The sequence below is a fragment of the Tupaia chinensis genome, unplaced genomic scaffold (genome assembly GCF_000334495.1).
Source record: "Tupaia chinensis unplaced genomic scaffold, TupChi_1.0 Scaffold000033_1, whole genome shotgun sequence".
Taxonomy (NCBI): Eukaryota; Metazoa; Chordata; class Mammalia; order Scandentia; family Tupaiidae; genus Tupaia; species Tupaia belangeri.
The window spans coordinates 942,132-960,171 of record NW_006159463.1 but is presented as its reverse complement, the minus strand read 5'-3'; positions in this window follow the sequence as shown (position 1 = coordinate 960,171).

Here is an 18,040-nt window from a genome sequence, read left to right as displayed (position 1 = left end):
AGGAATTTGGGCATGTACACATGTGCTGTTGTGTTTCACATGCCACTGGGGCAGGGAATAAAACCACAGTTGGCCATGTGGGATCTTTTTCCCTTAACTGTTAAACTAACTTGTGGGATCTTTTTCCCTTAACTGTTAAACTGTGTGGCCAGGATAATAATGAAGTTTCCTCAAAAAAAAAAAAAAAAGTTTCTGTCTCCTACACATTCATGCAAACACAACTATAATTCAGTAGACGGTATCAATTGTATCAATTGGTCATATTAATTGAGTTAATAGAGTCAGATGCATTTACCTTATCTGAGTTACTTGCTGACATTACTGAAGTATGTAAGGGGCTATGTACATATCAATCCTTGATTAAGGCTCCTTGATTATAGGCATTTAATTTAGATTTTGAAGTATGTATATTCAGTGGATGGTTATCAGAATTATGAAAACTACTATAAACATGTATATCTTTAAAATATGTATAATATATAAAGTAAATGAAACATAGGTGGATGTAAGCAAGTTTTATTCTTTTTATTCAATACCTAGCACTTTTCTTTGAAAGGGATTATGAGGGGATTCTCTACTATTAACACTGACATTGAACTATTGCCTATTTATTTATTTATTTTTTTTTTTTTGCCAGAGGCACATGTGCTCACCAAAGAGAGAGAGAGAAAGTGGGAAAGCATCCCCATGGGGTATGTCACAATCATTTTTCCTTCATTTCTCTCTCCTCAGATTTTGAGCACCTATGCACATGCTCTGTGTTTTTCAAGTCCTCAGGTCTGGCACTCGGATGGCAGTCGACCTTGTGACATCCATCCACTTTAACCACCACATCCCCAGCTAAGCTATCATGTGTTACTCTTGCAATTCAAATGGTAATTTCTGGCCATTTCTAGCATCAGTGAAACAAATTCTTTTTTTTTTTATTTTTTAAAGAAACTTTTGCACCAGGGCACATGCACTCACTAGAGAGAGAGAGAGAGAGAGGCAGAGACAGTGAGAAATTCACTCCCCGCTATGGAGATAGCTGTGCCATAATCCCTTTTTCTCCATTCTTCTCCCAGGATCTTGAGTATGCATGCATACATGCCTGGCATGATTTTCAAGCCAGCAGGTCTGGCCCTCAAACTGTGGTCAGCCACGTGGGAGTCCAATGCATAACCCCTGCATCATCTACTGGCCCTAAATGAAACATATTCCAAGAATCAACTTGGTTAAACAAGAACATATTCAAGAGTGATTTAAGATATCAATCAATATGAATAGTGGTAGTGACTTAAGATATTAAATTTTTAATTGTAGTGATTTAAAATATCTGTCACTATGTGATACATAGCAATCTTTCCTTCATAAATTTCAGTGGAGCCCAATGGATTTATCTGTTTTTAATTCTTAACATTTTGGAATTTTTATTAATCTTGAGGAAGATTCCTAAGAATCTCGAACACTAACTTTTTATCTTGGAAAAAAAGTAGTAAAAATGTGTAGTTTTATAAAATAAGTAAATACAAATGTCATTGAAAATACTTATTTCTAATGAGATTATTTTAACATCAGAGAGCTATTTTTTAGTAGTTTTTTGCTATAGGGTGCGTGCACTCGCCAGACAGAGAGAGACAGAGAGACAAAAAGCTAGAAATCACCCCCCAAGGGGGATGGCCATGCCGCAATCCCTTCTCCTCCATTCTCCTCTTGGGATCTTGGGCACGCATGCACACGCGCCCAGCGTGAGTTTTAAACCACCAGGTCCAGGACGCAAACCATGGTCTACTACATGGGAGTCCAGTGACATAGCCATTACGCTAACTGCTGGTCCCCTTTTTTAGTAGTTTTTAAGAATAAATACATAAAGGGTATAGTGAAAAAGTAAATTTGAAAACAGACTTTCTCTCAAAGGTGTTTATTTAAATGGTCATGTTAAAAGGACAATGGTCCGTGGTCTTCAAACTAATTTAGTAGATGACAGAAAACATTATGCTTGGTTTCTGTCGTCTTTTCTTAGAGAAGCTTAATGACATGAAATTTGGTAAAATTCTTGCAACACTAGATGAAGACATGTATACGTTTATACTATATATCCATGATGATATCTTACCTACATTTCTCAGGGACAAACAACTCCTTGTTAGGTTGCTTATTGCATAATGATTAATCATGAATAATTAGTTACAGCTGCACCAACTAATTGGGAATAGGGCATGTACCCTTGAGAGACCTAGATAATTAGCAAAATATAAGCTAGAATGAATTCTGAGAATTTCCCAGAACTAAGGAGTTCTACACTAGCTCATACTTTTTTTCTTTTTAAAGAGAACTACTTATTTTATTTATTATTATTAATATTATTTTTAATTTGACTAGAGAAAGAGAAAAGGAAAGTAAGAAAGCAAGCTACCAGGTCTGGGACTTGAACTGTTGTAGGCTGTGTGGGAGTCCAACACATTAACCTCACCACCTGCCAGTCCCCACCCATCCATTTTCATACCTTACGAATACTCAAGTTCCCACTGCAGAAAAACTGTCATGTTGTAATCTATGCCTGCGAGTCATTGCCACTCACTTTGTGACTTTGCCAAATATTTATGCATTCTTTGAGCTAAATAATCTTAGTGCTGTCTGAAGCCTGTTTTTGTCTCATAGTTTAATTTTTTAATGGATTTTTTAATCTCAAGAAAAACGGTTTTAGTTTTAATAGATCAATATAAAAAAAAAGTTAAGAAAAATTTGCTTATGGGACCAGCTAGTGTAATGGCTATGTTGCTGAACTCCCATGTAATTGACCACGGTTCCAGTCCCGGGTCTGGTGGCTTGAACTCATGCCGGGTGCATGTGTGTGCGTGCCCAAGATCCGGAGAGGAGAATGGAGAAGAAGAGATTACGGTGTGACCATCCTCCCTGGAGGGTGATTTTTCACTTTCTATCTCTCTGTCTCTCTCTGTCTTTCTGGCAAGCGCACGCCCCCTATAGCAAAAACCTCTCCAAAAACAAGAGAAAAATTTGCTTAAAACTTAAAGCCAAGAAAAAGGTTAGGATTCAGTTTAAATAGTAGGTAGAAACACCTATTAACAGTTCAAGCAAAAACAAACATCTTTAAATATGGAAATCAAAGCATTGAAGAAAATCAGTAATGTTTTAGTCTAAAGTCAAAAAATTATATTTCACTAGTTCAGACTTATGTAATTAATATCTCTTCTGCTGAATTTTCAGTGTTACTGTCATCTGATCTTTCAAGTTCAATCCTGGAAGTTAATATTCAACATTATTGTTGATATTTCTGAACTTGTCCCTATAATTAAGTTGGCCTTTTTCTTGGTTATTTCTTGTTCTCTTATTTCTGTCTTTAGTTTTCCTAGTATAGTACTCCCTTCAGCACTTCTTGAAGAGTTCGTCTGGTGTTCATAAATTCTTTCAGATTTTGTTTATCTGACAATATTTTGGTCTTTTCTTCCCATATGAAGGATGATCTTACCAGATATAGTATTCTTGGTTGAAATTGCTTTTCACTGACAATTTGACTATAGTTTCCCATTCTTTCCTTGCTTGCATTGTTTCTGACAAGAGACAGACAAGAGGTCTGATGGTAGCCTGATGGGCTATCCTTTGAAAGTAACTTGTTTCTCTCTCGCCAATTTTAGTATCTTGTCTCTGTGTGAATTTGGTCAATCTCGCTATGATGTGCCTTGGGGAAGATCTTGGTTGAATCTATGTGAGGTTCTTTTATTTCTTGGGTCTGGATATTTGAGTTTCTCTCTAGGTTTGGAAAGTTCTCTCTGAGGATTGCATGAAACAGATTATCAATGCCCTTATTAGGTTCTTTACCTTCTGGGATACAGATGATCTGTATGTTTGGGGTTTAAATGGTATCTACTATTACTCATATGTTATTTTCATCTTGGGGGGTTATTTTCTTAGTTTTTTTGTGTGAATTTTCCTAGGTCAGAGGGTCTATCTTCTACATCTGAGATTCAAATTTCTTTGTGATCTAATCTGCTGTTGATATTTTCCAGGGAGGTTTTGGTATTCTGTGTTATCGTTTTTATCTCTAACTATTCCATTTGATTCTTTTTTATGATGTACATCTCTTTCAGATTGCGCAGAAACTTCATCACCTCCTGGATCTCATTTCTTTTTTCCTGCACCTTTTGGAGTTCATTATCACTTTTCTCTTGCATCTCTGTTGTCACTGAATATTTTAAATTCTTTATTTGACATTTCCATGAGATCCCTTGTATTCTCTGTGGAGGAAGAGGAGTTATTCTTTTCCCTTAGAAGAGAAAGGTTTTCTTGGTTTCTCATATTTCTTGTGCCTCTGGGGTGGTTTCTGGTCATCAGATGGGTTACATGCTTTTTCTTAGTTTTTGGACTTAAACCTGAGCTTGTAGAGGAATGCAGAAGGAGGTGACATTCAGTCTCTAAACAGTACCATTTTTCTCCTCTTGCACAGCTGCTGCAATGAAAATTAAGGATTAATCTGACCCTAAAAGTATTCGGATATTTGGCCACTGAGCACCTAGACATTGGGGAGGCTGAGCAGAAAAATGAGAAAGATAAAAAGAAAAGGAAAAGAAAAAGAAAGAAAGGAAGGAAGGAAGGAAGGAAGGAGAAAAGAAAAAGAAAAAAAGTTTTTTGACAAAAAAATTAAACTAATGGGGCTGCTCAGAACTCAAATGTAGATGGCTGTTGATTGGCTTATTCTACCACAAGGACAGAATAAGGACAAGGGGAAAAGTAAGAACTTCAAAGAGTGGCAGAGAGCTAAGAAGTTTAAATTATTTTGAAAAATTAAAAATATAGAGATATGGAGAGAGACAAAGAGAATAAGTAGGACACTATAACCTGACTCCTTGGCTAGTTCTGGAGGGCAGGAGGATGAAATCTGGACAGAGGATCTTTGCTGGTCCTGATCCCTCTCATAGTTTGATTTTTAATCCAGACTCAAGACCACTGCTGCTGGTCAAGAGGAGTGGGTGTGACACTTAAAAATGCAGTCCATTATCCTTAATTATAAATGCATCCAACATTTGCTAGATGACTTAAGACTAAATTAGACACTATAAAAATAATTATGAAAAATTACTTATACTTCAAATCATTTCATTTAATAAGTCACATGTGAGAAAAAAATAAGATATTTTATAAATTTAGTGTGATATATTGTACTAAATCAGAAAAATATGTTGGAAAGAAAATAAGAAAGATGAGTAATATGAAAAATGTATAATGCAAGCAAGCTCACAGTAGTGGACAAAAAAATACATCCTCCTTACCCTCTTGTGAATGAATGTAAGATAAATATAGCTGAATATAGGATGAATGTATAACAGAACTTGCAGCTTATGAAGCTACCACTGCTTCTGAGGTATATCTTCTGGGCTACATTATTCATCAAACTAAGGGGAACAAATTTTATTATTCTTTCAACCATTTTGTTCAACTTATTTTTTGTTCATGTATTTACTTCTTTGATGAGCAAGAGATACAAAGAAAAAGAGAGTGGGAGATCATCTCACAGGTTCGGTCCACATCCCGAGCCTCAGAAGCATATGCATGCCTGGCACACGCAGGGAATTCTTTCTGTAAACCCAGGACATTCCCAGGTGAGTCATCCTTTCAGAGGATAGCTGTGTTTTGCTTCTTTGCCACCATCTGGCCCCGCGTTTGCTTTAAGTTGTAAAATGTCACTGAACTTACTTGCTATAAGCTCATCTGTCTAGAATATCTGGTTGCTTTTCTTATATTATTATAGGAAATTATAAATAGCATCACTGATACATAAATTTATAATCTTTTAGTTTTACAATTCAGAATATAATAAGATGGTTTTTTGAAAGCCATTGCATGATAAATAATCCAATTTCCATATGGCAAAAATACTGTGACAAGTATTAGGAAAATTAAAATGCATGGAGAAATGTCTGTTCTTAAATCCTTCAACCATGAATTCAGATTAGAGTAAATAGGAACTTTTTTTAACTATTATATTAGTTTAATTTAAAGAATTTAGAGTGCTTTTTCTACATATGACTAGAAGGATATTAGCTTGAACAAGTCCTGTCCTCAGGAATATCTACAACACTTAAGATATCAAATGCATTAAAAAAAAATAAGACATAGTTATAAGAGTTATATTGAGCATTACCGTCCCCAGCAAAGAACCTAAGAAAAATAATCTTGTCACATATACATGAAAATTATTTGATTATCTAAAATGTAGAAAACTGAATATAACATGTACAGAAAATTTTCTACATTTAAACAAGGAAAGCAAAATAAAATTTCACAAGCATAAAGCCACTATATAATGTAATATTTCAGATTTAACTTTTTTACCTAATTATAATAATTTTGTTAAGTTCATTTTGACAATTAATTCCCGAACTTCTTCTGCATCTACTTTAAAATTACAGCTCATTTTAATTTAACATGAAATTATTAACCAGAAATATTGAAGTAGAACACATAAATGTTGATGTGGTCATACCATAAAGTTTGCAAATGCAAATGATTATATTCTTTTGTTTTGTTTTGTTTGTTATTAATTTTTAAAATATCATTCATACATTCAATCACCATACATCATTTAGATTGTGAAGAGACTTTATTCAGAATGATATACACCTCAGTCCAGCCCATCTGAGACTATTATACACATCTTCATCGACAGACAAAAAACCTTATCTTTGTCCCACAAGGGACAAACTTTAAACTATAGAGTAGTTTGAAATTCTGTGTATAGATCAATATATTTTATATGAAAATCATGTTATTGGAGGAAATAAATACATCATACCATTTTAGAATTGTTTTTTAAGCATTCTCTGAAACCATCTGCTTGCTAAAAAAGAAATAAAAGTCAAATGCAAAAGATACTCATAATGTATTCATGTCCTTCAGCACTCAGTAGATAAATCATTCTTATTCAAATGAAATCCTTGACTTTTTTTTTTTTTTTCTGCTGCTACATTCAAGAGATATGCTAAGGGTATATAAAATCTCAGAACACCCTGTCTCTCCGTTTTTTTCCCTCTGAGGATGGAGAATGAAACTAATGGAAAGAATGCTACCTAAAATGAAACCTCAAAGGATAATTTATTGAAAAATGATTCAGGACATGGACTATTTGGCAGAAATTTCATATGTCTTGTTATTTCTATCCACAAAGTCCTGTGAGATTTTTCTCCTTATACAGAATGTTCAATGTACTAACTAACTGTAAACTTAAGGAGAATCGAGACATTTTATAACTCTCCTATTACTGAAGAAGAAATGTTATTTTCTTCTAAATTGGCTTAACATGATTGCCCAGGGACCAGTCAGAGGTATCAGAAAAAATTTAACTAGAGTTGATACCACTTACGGTGTATGACTAAGACAAAGTTATTCACTATAAACGAGGTGAAAAAATTTAGTGGAAGCCATGTATGGAAGGAGTTAAATGTGCCTTGGCAACATAATGCTGGTGTTACTATATTTTTTAGAGATTATCTCAAGATTCTTATTAACAAAAGTAATCTGGTTGTTGTTGCATGCACATATAAAGCTAAAATGACTTATCAGCAGAGAAATGATAATAAAACTAAAATTAAAAAGAAAAAAATTGATTCTTACATTTACAATGTGTATTTGCTTTTGAAATAACTAGCATGGAAGTCAATAAAGTTCTTGTTGTATTGGAGATGGCACTAAAGCATAAAGACTGGGCCAAAGAAAACATCTTTTTGTACAGTCTGAAAACAAGAGCTAGCTCTTTACAAGCCAAATAATATACAGTGATTGAATATTTTAAAAAGTAATGAGACTAAACAATAGTAATAATCTGAAAAATAATGATGAAAAACTATTTGATGATGACGTGGATAGTAATGTCTTTGTCTTGACCGATAAGCATAGTAATTGTGCTGGAAAAAGAAATGTATTACACTGTAAAGGTATATGTGGTTAAATGTAATATAAAAAAAAACTATTATAATAATAAATAAAATTAAATATATATATATATTTTTATAAAAAGGGCTAGGAGGCACTCCAGTAGCACCTGGTCAATGTCTGAGAGCCTCCTCTTTTAAGGCAAAGCAGACAAAACAATTTTTCCCCTTTCCTATTGGGAGTGGTTGAAAACCCTGATAAAGGAGATTCACCAGACTGAGCATCTTCAAAGAAGTGATTTCCAGAGGAAAGAAAGGAAAAAAAAAAAAAAAGAGGAAAGAAAAGAATGTAAGGACATTAGTACAAAGGTTGACATATGATGTCTATTTTATGTTTGCTTTAGTGTCATAATGGACTTTGTAAAAATAAACTTTAATGGTTTTGTGACTCATTCTCAAGTTGCCATGGAAGACATATCTGATAGAGTCAACAAATTGTATTTTAGAAATGTGTACTTCATGGGCTACTTAAATAGGTGTACACTGGGATCAAAGCAGATGGCGTAGCAGTTATGTTGTTGGACTCCCACATGGCTGGCCACAGTTCAAGTCCCAGACACAGTGGCTTCAAACTCATGCTGGGTTCATGTGCATATGTGCCCAAGATTCCAGGAGGAGAAGGAATTGTGACGTGGCCATCTCCCTTGGGGGATAATTTCTTACTTTCTGTTTCTCTGTCTCTCTTTCTCTCTCCAGGGAGTGCACACACCCTATAGCAAAAAACCTCGTAAAAAAAAAAAAAAAAAAGAATTAGTGTATATCTTTTCTCAGTTGCAAAAGTAAATACTAATTGTTTTTTGTTGTTGTTTTCCTTTTTCTACTTGGTATAATATTGAGTAGAGTTCTCATTAACTTAATTTTGAGAAGGGCACTATTCAGAAACACAAAATAACTTTATACGTGAAATGAATACCTTTAATACGGAGACCTTAAGAAACGAAATAACAACGAGCCTTTGTATCTGTGTTGCAGGGACTCAGTTTCACTGACTGGCAAAACTATGTTTAGAACTATGTTTACCAGATTTTTTGTTTTGAGAGGATTGTTCTATAGGGCACGAGCACTTGCCAGAAAGACATAGAGAGACAGAAAGCGAGAAATCACCCCCTAGGGGGATGACCTCTCTGTAATCCCTTCTCCTCCATTCTCTTCTCAGGATCTTGGGCACACATGCACACATGCCTGGCATGAGTTTCAGCCACTGAGTCAGGGACTTGAACCAAGGTTGACTATGTCAGAGTCCAGCAACGTAACTATTATTCTGTCTGCTGGTCCCAAGACCTTACCAGATTTTGAAATGTCAGTAAGAGAGGAACTCAACCCCTTTATAAATTAGTGAAGAGACTGTCTCGAGCTTATTTTCTTTGTGTTGCAGTACAATTGGCATTTGCAGAAACTTTAAAAAAATTAACCCTGAGGTCCATGTGAAAATATACAAATGGAAGTTAATTATCTGGGCAGGTCTTAGTGTCCTCAGTAGTGTGTGTATGGATCCATAGTGATTAGTACTCTTACTGTACCTATGAAAATAAACAGACAAACTTAGTTAGAATAGTTCTTATGTGTTCATGAATAATCTTTGCAAATTATTTATGATTACATATGGCTAAATTGAGTTAGATTGCCAGGAAAAGTATCAGAACCTGAGAGTAGGCAAAAAAGATAGCCATGTTTTCCCTCAATGCTGTACAGATTGCTCTTGCCCCCTTAATTGATTTTCCATGTACTGAGATCTCTTACTGCTCTATAGAAGCAAAGGTTAACAGGTAGATATTTGTTACAGTTATAAATGATTTCTGTCCACTGGGAACGATAACCCCAAAGGTCATCATTTATTGCTCTGTGTTATTTAACCAGTTTTACATCTAAAATTCATTTATTAAATGGACTGTAAATTCCTAAGTCCTCGATTGCAGTTAAAACTAGCTTTAGCATCTTGCTGATTTCATTACTTAATGAAATCTTTGACTCATAAAGTGATACATTAACATATGGTCTGTAGTCCATATTTTGAAAATGTTAAAATTTTGTAAAAAATGGTGAAAAATATACAGTTAAAATATAAAACACATTGTACTGTCTACAGAATTTATAGGTTGTGAAATAATAATAAATTACTCAGTAGTATAAACTAAAATATCCTTCAGAAAGAATGTAACATTTTTTGTTATCAACATGGCTTTCAAATATGGTAGACAGATTTTAGTAAAGAAGAAAGAACGGTCTTCTTAGTATACCTTATTACATATTGTATACAAACAATACTTACATATAGAAAAATAGTTTATATAAGCCATTGATCAAATTTTAAAATTTAAATATTTGAATTTCTGCATAGTAAACAGAATTTAAAAAAAAAACAGATGCAAGCATTAAGAACTATAGAGAGATAGTTTTTTTCTTATTTACTGAGGTTTATTTTAATTCAAATGATAAACAACATACATAAAAATAAATGTTGGCAAAAAATAATAAAAAATACATATTAAAATATTTGTCAAGTTTTTATATTTCATTTGGCTAATTAATGCAAAATAAGACAAATGCTTTGTACTTTGTGGTTATTTTTATAGTGTCTTTAGAAATTTTAGGCAAAAGAATGGTTAAATAGCATGTTCATGACTTCTCGTAGGATTGGAATGAAGCCTACAACTTTTGCAAAACAATTTGAAATCTACATAAAACCTTTAAAAATGTTTTTATTTTGGGACCAGCAGATGGCATATTGGTTACGTCACTGGACTCCTACATAGTTGACTGCAGTTGAAGTCCTGAATTCAGCAGCCTAAAACTCATACTGGGATGGGGCCGGCAAGTGGCATGGTGGTTAAGGCGCTGACTCTCCCATATGGCCGACCACGGTCCAAGTCCTGGACCTGGTGGTTTTCTCTCTCTCTCACTCTCTCTCTCACTCTCTCTTTCTCGTCAAATGAAAATAAGTGAATAAATAAAGAAAATTAAATAAATAATTTTAAAAAATAAAATAAAAACTCATGCTGGGTTCATGTGCATGTGTGCCCAAATTCCTGTAAGGAGAATGGATGAGAAGGGATTGCAAAATGCTCATCCTCTCTGGGAGGGGGGGAGTGATTTCTTGCTTTCTGTCTCTCTGTCTCTCTGTCTCTCTGTCTCTCCAGTGAGTACACACACCCTATAGAAAAACACTCTTTGCCCCCAAAAAACATTTTTATTTTATGTGACCCATAACTCACAAATAAACATTTATTTGGAGGTGTTAAAAGAAAAAACTTCAGAAAATTTAATTTAGTGGAATTTAATTAAGCAAAAGTAAACATGATTCCAAATGGATAGTTTCCTGAACAGCTTCCAGTAACTGGTGGTAGCGATATTTAAGTTCTAGAAAGGAAAGTGACATGTGCGAGAAAGGGAAAGGGAAATACAAAAAGGAAAGTGAAGGAATGAGGTGGGGAAATAATTTAGATTGGTTAACTCTTTATTTTAGGGCCATGCCCAGATGAACCACAGGGTAGCAGCATTTTATTTTTAGCTTATATTCATATAGTTAGTCTGTAAAGGTTGAGTCTTCTCTGGAAACTGGGCATACAAGATTTCCCAGTGCATCCACCCAGGCATTTCCTTTCCTTATGTTAATGTCTCACCCTTTCCAACTCAGAAATATCAGCACAGAAAACTAATCTTTCTGCCTGAATAACATCCTTTTATAGTTTCTCTTACAGGTCTGCTCATAACAAATGATTTCAGTTTTGTCACAAAACGACTTAAATAACTTCTTTGTTGAATGATACTTTTATTGGGTATAGACTTCTAGAATGGCAGTCTCAACTTTTATCCTTTTAAAGGTAGTCATTGTCCTCTGGCTTTCATTGTTTCTGTGAAAAAGTAAACTATCAGTCTAAATTGGTTCTATTAAATGCAACGTAGGTTTTTTACATTCTCTCATGCTAATCTGAAAATTTTTCAGTTTGCCTTTCATTAGTTTTTATGTGATGTATCTTAGTATAGTTTTTTTCCTACTTTTTCCTGGTTTAGAGGCCTTAGATCTTCAATCTTTATCTTGACATCTTAGTTTCTGAAAATTCTCAGTCATTAGCATTTTAACCGTTTCTTCTACCATATAATCTATTTCCTATTTATCTAAGATTCAAATCACACAGACATTAGACTTTCATCATACCCTTTATTCTTTTATGCTTATGTTACTTAAGGAAGAGTTTCGTTTTGTTCAGCCAGGCAGGTAGTAGATAACATAAATCCAATAAAATATTAAGGTAATTTAAAGCTGCTTAACCTTTATCCTCAGGGTTATATCTTTTTGTGCCCAGTGAAAGTACCAGCCTCTAATTTTTCTTTCAACTCTATAGCTGTCTAAAGTTTTGTATAGCCCCTTTAAGCCTCTCTATATTTTTAATCTGCACAAGAGTTAAGGGCCCAATGTATTTGGCTCTTTCAGTTTCTCTTCTCATCTGATTCATGTCCTTAATTCCTTGGGGGCATCCAAAAATACTGGAACAGAGTTTGTTAAAATATATCATTCAGATATTCTGGTAAAAATGCTGATCAGAAACAATGTAGCCTGTTATTACAGGTAGTAGATTATTGGCAGTATAGTATAAGACTCACATTATGGGGGTTAGCAGCTGGGAACCCTAAAATCAAGGATTTGCTCTCTTATCTAGAAATGGTCACAGTGTTATTTTTAAATGAATGGCTTTGGAGCAACCTGTGGCCAGGCAATTAAGAAGGCTGAATCCCACATGCCCAACCAAGTAATTTGAATCCGGCCCTGGAAGCTTGTAAAACATGCCAGTGATGTGTTTCTGCTTGCTCAAAAACCTAAAAGGAAGGAGAAATGAAGAAGGATTATAACTTGATCATTTCCACAAAGGATGCTTTTTCACTCCCTCTCTGTCTCTCTTTGGCAAGTACACATGCCCTTAGGCAAATTAAAAATTAATAGTAAGAGGGGAACTGTGAGAGCTTCTAGATAGCCAGACATAGCTCATTTCTTCTATTATTATTAATGATAATAATAATACAAGAATAGTTGTTGAGCCCAGACAGCCTTGGGATTAAATCCTGAGGAGTCCCTTAGATATGTGACCATGGACAAGTGTATAAGCTATCTCTGTCTCAAGCTTTCACTAACAACATGGGAATGATAATAATTCCTACCTATTCCATTGTTGTGAGGATTCATTTTTTTTTTAAGAGAGATTTTTGCTATAGGGCATGTACACTTGTCAAATAGAGATAGAAAGTGAGAAATCACCACCACCACCACCCCCAGGGAAGATGGCCACACCACAATTCCTTCTCTTCCATTCTCCTCTCAGGATCTTGGGCACGCATGTATACATGTCCAGCGTGAATTTTAAGCTGTTAGGTCCAGGACTTGAACTGACATCGACTATGTGGGAATCCAACAATGAAACTATTATACCATCTGCTGATCCTGAGGATTAATATTTTTAAGCAATTATGATAGTGTCTGGCATAAAATAAAGACAATAAATATCAGGCTATTATTGCTTCATGTCCACATTGACAAAAAATTAGATAATATGACTTGATAAATGGAGGTTTTAACCTAAGTTTATTTTCCTGCTGTTTAGTAAACAGTAAATACAGTATAAACATGATGTATAGCAAAAAGTAAAGAAAGAGTTTTTCCTCTTCCACTCCTTTTTGTTTTAGTAAATTACTCTGTCAAATTGAGAGTTAAAGAAGGATTAATTGATGCACTGATTCTTGTTTTTAAGATGAATGTATGTCACTAATACCAAATTAGGAATGATGAGAAATTGAGTGATCATTCTCTGAACATTGGAAAGCAGTTTTCTGTAACCACGTGATTGATCAAGAATGACCTAAAGAAATATTATATTTATTATTTAAGTCAAAGGTCAGAGACAAATAGGCAGTCACAATTTTTTTTAAAAGTAACTTTAAAATTTTTTATTCCTCAATGTATTTTATCATTTCTCTTATTAGTTGTAAATGTTCTTCTTGAGTAAAAAGTTATAGTTTTCTGTAGTAATGAGTAGAAAGTTTTTTATATAAAAATTTGGTTATGCAAATTTTAGCCCGATTTTATGAGTGCAGCTGTAGAATACTAAATTATGGATCAGTGTTAAAATGAAAGAAGGTCTTATGCTTGACTTTATGTTTTGCAAGAATTTATTAGTCCTTGTAGAAACTCTTATAAAAAATTATTCCGTGAGAAGGTGATGCTAAATTTGAGATAGAAAAAAAATTGAACCTCATAGATTGAAAAATAATTATCCTAAACTCAAAAACAAACAAACAAACAAGCAAAAAGCAACAAAAAAGTGTGTAATGATGCAATGCTGCAACTGCAACTTCTGTACTTATGGTCAGAAAAAAACAGAGAACATAAAGTCATGAATGTCTTTCAAAAATAAAAAAATCCAAAATAATATATTAGTATAAAAAAATATAAGAACAGCTGATTTCAGAATGTTTAACACAGAATTTAGAAGACATGTCAGAAAAGTATGGATAGAGCTTGACACTAATTTTATTTGATCTTAAATATAACTGACAAGTAGAAGGTACACAATGGGAGCTTTCAAATTAGAATGCATTGTGAAATTTTATAAACATAATACGAGAATAGTATAACAATCACTGACATGCCACTAATTAACTTACATAATACACAAATATCAGAATATAGAGGTAAGAATCCCTGTGTATCTCTAACAGATCTCTTCAATTTTACGCATTCAGCCCCTCCCAGAGCTAGCCAGACTCCTAAGTTTAGTATTTTTCATTTGCATTCATGTCTTTAAATATTTACTTCACATAATCATATACAAAAACACTATAGAGTATTTTTGCATATTTTAACTTTTATATAACTTTAATAATATCCTTTATGTTATAACAATAATTTGTTTCCGTGATTAGTTTCATGTGGCTTAGTCACTTTAAAATACATGGTTGTAGATACTTTGCTTTCCGAGTTTATAGATTTCATTTCATAGAAACGCCGTAATGAATGAATTTATTTTCCTGTAAATGGTATTTGCTTCCAGTTTTTTGCTCCCCTAATGCTAAAGTAGGTATTCATTCTTGATATCTTTGTGTATATGCAAGGAGTTTTCTCTAGGACTAGTAGAATTTTCTGAGGTAATAAAATATTCTATATCAATGTTGTCTAAAATGTTAGGCACCAGCTATGGGTATCTACTGAACATTGAAACACTTTTTTCCCTTGTGGCTGAAGGACTGAACCTTTACTTTTTTTTAAAATTTTAATAAAAAAATATAAATTTAAACTGTCACATGTGGCTAGTGGCTGTGATATTGGACATGTACTAGGTAGTACCATACTGTAGAAATACTAGACTACTAGAAGTACAGAAGTACCAGTGGATCTTAAATGTCCATTTGAACCACTGTGACAAGCTACAATAACCCGGTTTAGAAAATAAACATTCATTTCTCACAGTCCTTGAGGCTGAGTATCAGATCATGGTGCCTATACATTGGGTCCTGTTGAGCACCATCATGTATGTTATAGTTGACTTTTTATATCCTTACATGACAGAAAAGGGATGAACTAACTCCCCTCTGGTCTCTATAAGGGTATTAATCCTATTCATGAGGGCTTCACATTTATCCCCTATTTTTCTCACAAAAATCCTACCTCCATATACTGTCACTTTGAGGATTAGGATTTTTAACATACAAATTTTTGGGGATATACAAACATTCAGTTCATAACAATAGGTATAGTTACTAATAGGTATAGTTATTTTTACTATTGCAAATTATTTGAAAAGTGTTATTCTTTCTCTTCAATCTCTCCATCTTGTTAGGATTTGGGGGCGTGTATATACATGTGCCTGGTGTACTTTCAAGCTGCTGGAGCATTTCAGCCATGAGGGATCTGACTTCTTTAATCACTAGGCCCTTACATGTCTAAAATAAAAGTATTGCACGTACTTTGAAAATAAGTAAATCGGGAACCAGCAGTTAGCGTAATGGCTATGTCGCTGGACACCCACGTAATCGACCATGGTTTGCGTCCCAGACCCGGTGGCTTAAAACTCACGCCGGGCGCATGTGCGTGCGTGCCCAAGATCCTGAGAGGAGAATGGAGGAGAAGGGATTGTGGCATGACAACTCCCTCTGAGGGGGTGATTTCTTGTTTTCTGTCTCTCTCTCTCTATCTGTCTGGCGAGCACACGCGCCGCCCTATAGCGAAAATCTCTCCAAAAAAAAAAAAAAAGAGAGAGAGAGAAAAGAAAATAAGTAAATAAATAAGTTTCTGGGCTTTCTTTTTTTTTAACCCTGTGTCTAATATTTTAAGTTTAAGTTCAATTTCTTTATCTTGACAAATAAATGGTATAAAAACTCTGCATGTAAATTCTTTAGTGTTAAAAATCTTTCAGATTTTTCTTTGGAGGTGGTCTGCACATATTATATGAAACACTCATTTACCTGGTGAGAAAAGCCTCATTTCTACAGTTATTACTTTTTCATAATTTAAATAATATATTGTGATCTCTTGGTTTTATACTGTGTTTTATAGTGATCTCATTTGTGACTTGGAGAAAACTGCCGTCAGTCTAATTGGACTTATTTATGAGTGATAGCTATTATATTTGTGGCTGCTTTAAAACACTTTTTTGTTTTTTATGACATTTGTATGCAGTATATTTTAGTGTACATTTGTTACCATTTATTTAACTTTATACGTGTTAAGTTCATTATAATATATGTGATTCATATACTCCACAGTTCTTAATAATATCTTTTTAATTTTTTTATTTCCTATTACTCAAATTCTTTCTCAGAACACTTCTTAGAATAACAGAGTAACAATTTCATTCTATTTCTATTTTCTATCTATATTTAAAAATTACTTTCATATCTTCAACTTACCTCTATGCCAATTCAAAATTCATTTCTTCAAAAATACATTTTAGTTTATTAATTGTTTTTCTAGCATTGATAAAATAAGCTAATCACCTGCCTGTACACTGCTGGAGAGTACACATGTGACATAATATATAAATACATAAATAAATAATGTGTGTTTGTGTGTGTGTGTGTGTAATGATGGAACTAAACTATGAGACTATTTTGGTCCAAGAAAATTTGAAATCCATACATAATTTTTCCCATAATAGGTATTGTTCCTGAATTTTTGAAGACACTATGCACGTACACATGTATGCCCATTCATGAAAGAGAGAAAATTATACATCTGTGCGTATATTTCTGGATATACTCTAAGAAAAGCATAACTTATTTTATAATGATGTTTTTATTATTTCTTATGTTTTCATTTGTTCCTTATAAATGACTTTTGACTGAGATCTTTTGTTTCTATTTCTGCATATTTTGATGTTTTTCATTTGCTAGAAGGTGCATGCACTTGCCAGAGAGAGGCAAAAACAAAGAAGAAAAGTGAGAAAGTACCTTCTGTGGGGGATGGTCATGCCACAATCCCTTCTTCTTTATTTCTTCTTTCAGGATTTTGGGCATGCATGCATAGGTGCCAGGTGAGTTTTTTAAGCCACTGGATCTGGGACTCAAACCACACAGTCACCATATGTAATCTATTCACCTTAACCACTATGCTACTGTCTGGCTCTTTAATTCTGTGCTTTAAATTGTAGTGACAAGCTCAGATACTCCAAGAAGGTTCTCACATTCAGCCTAAAATTCAGTGTATTGTGTTTTTTTCTTCTATTTTTACGTCCTTCTTAATAATTTTAATGATTTATAAATAGTTATTTTTATAGTTATGTGTCTGCTAATTATATCACTCTCAGTTCTTATAGCCTTATTGAAGCTGTTTCTATGTGTTGTTAATGCTTATTCTTGGTGGAAAATTTCCTAGTGCTTATTGAAAATTTTATTATAAGCATGGGCATATTTCTACTGGAAATGTGTGTGGTCTTAGTTGATGGTGTGTGTCTCCAGAGAGGCATCGGATTTGTTGTTTGCTGGTATTCCAGGTATATAGCACACTGGAATATTATTTTTATTTGTTTCTTGATTTGAGGTCTTTTAAAATATAAAGATAATATTAAAGCAAATTTCAAGTATGCCTATGGGTACAGTTCTTGTTTTCGTTTTCATGAGAACCACTTTTT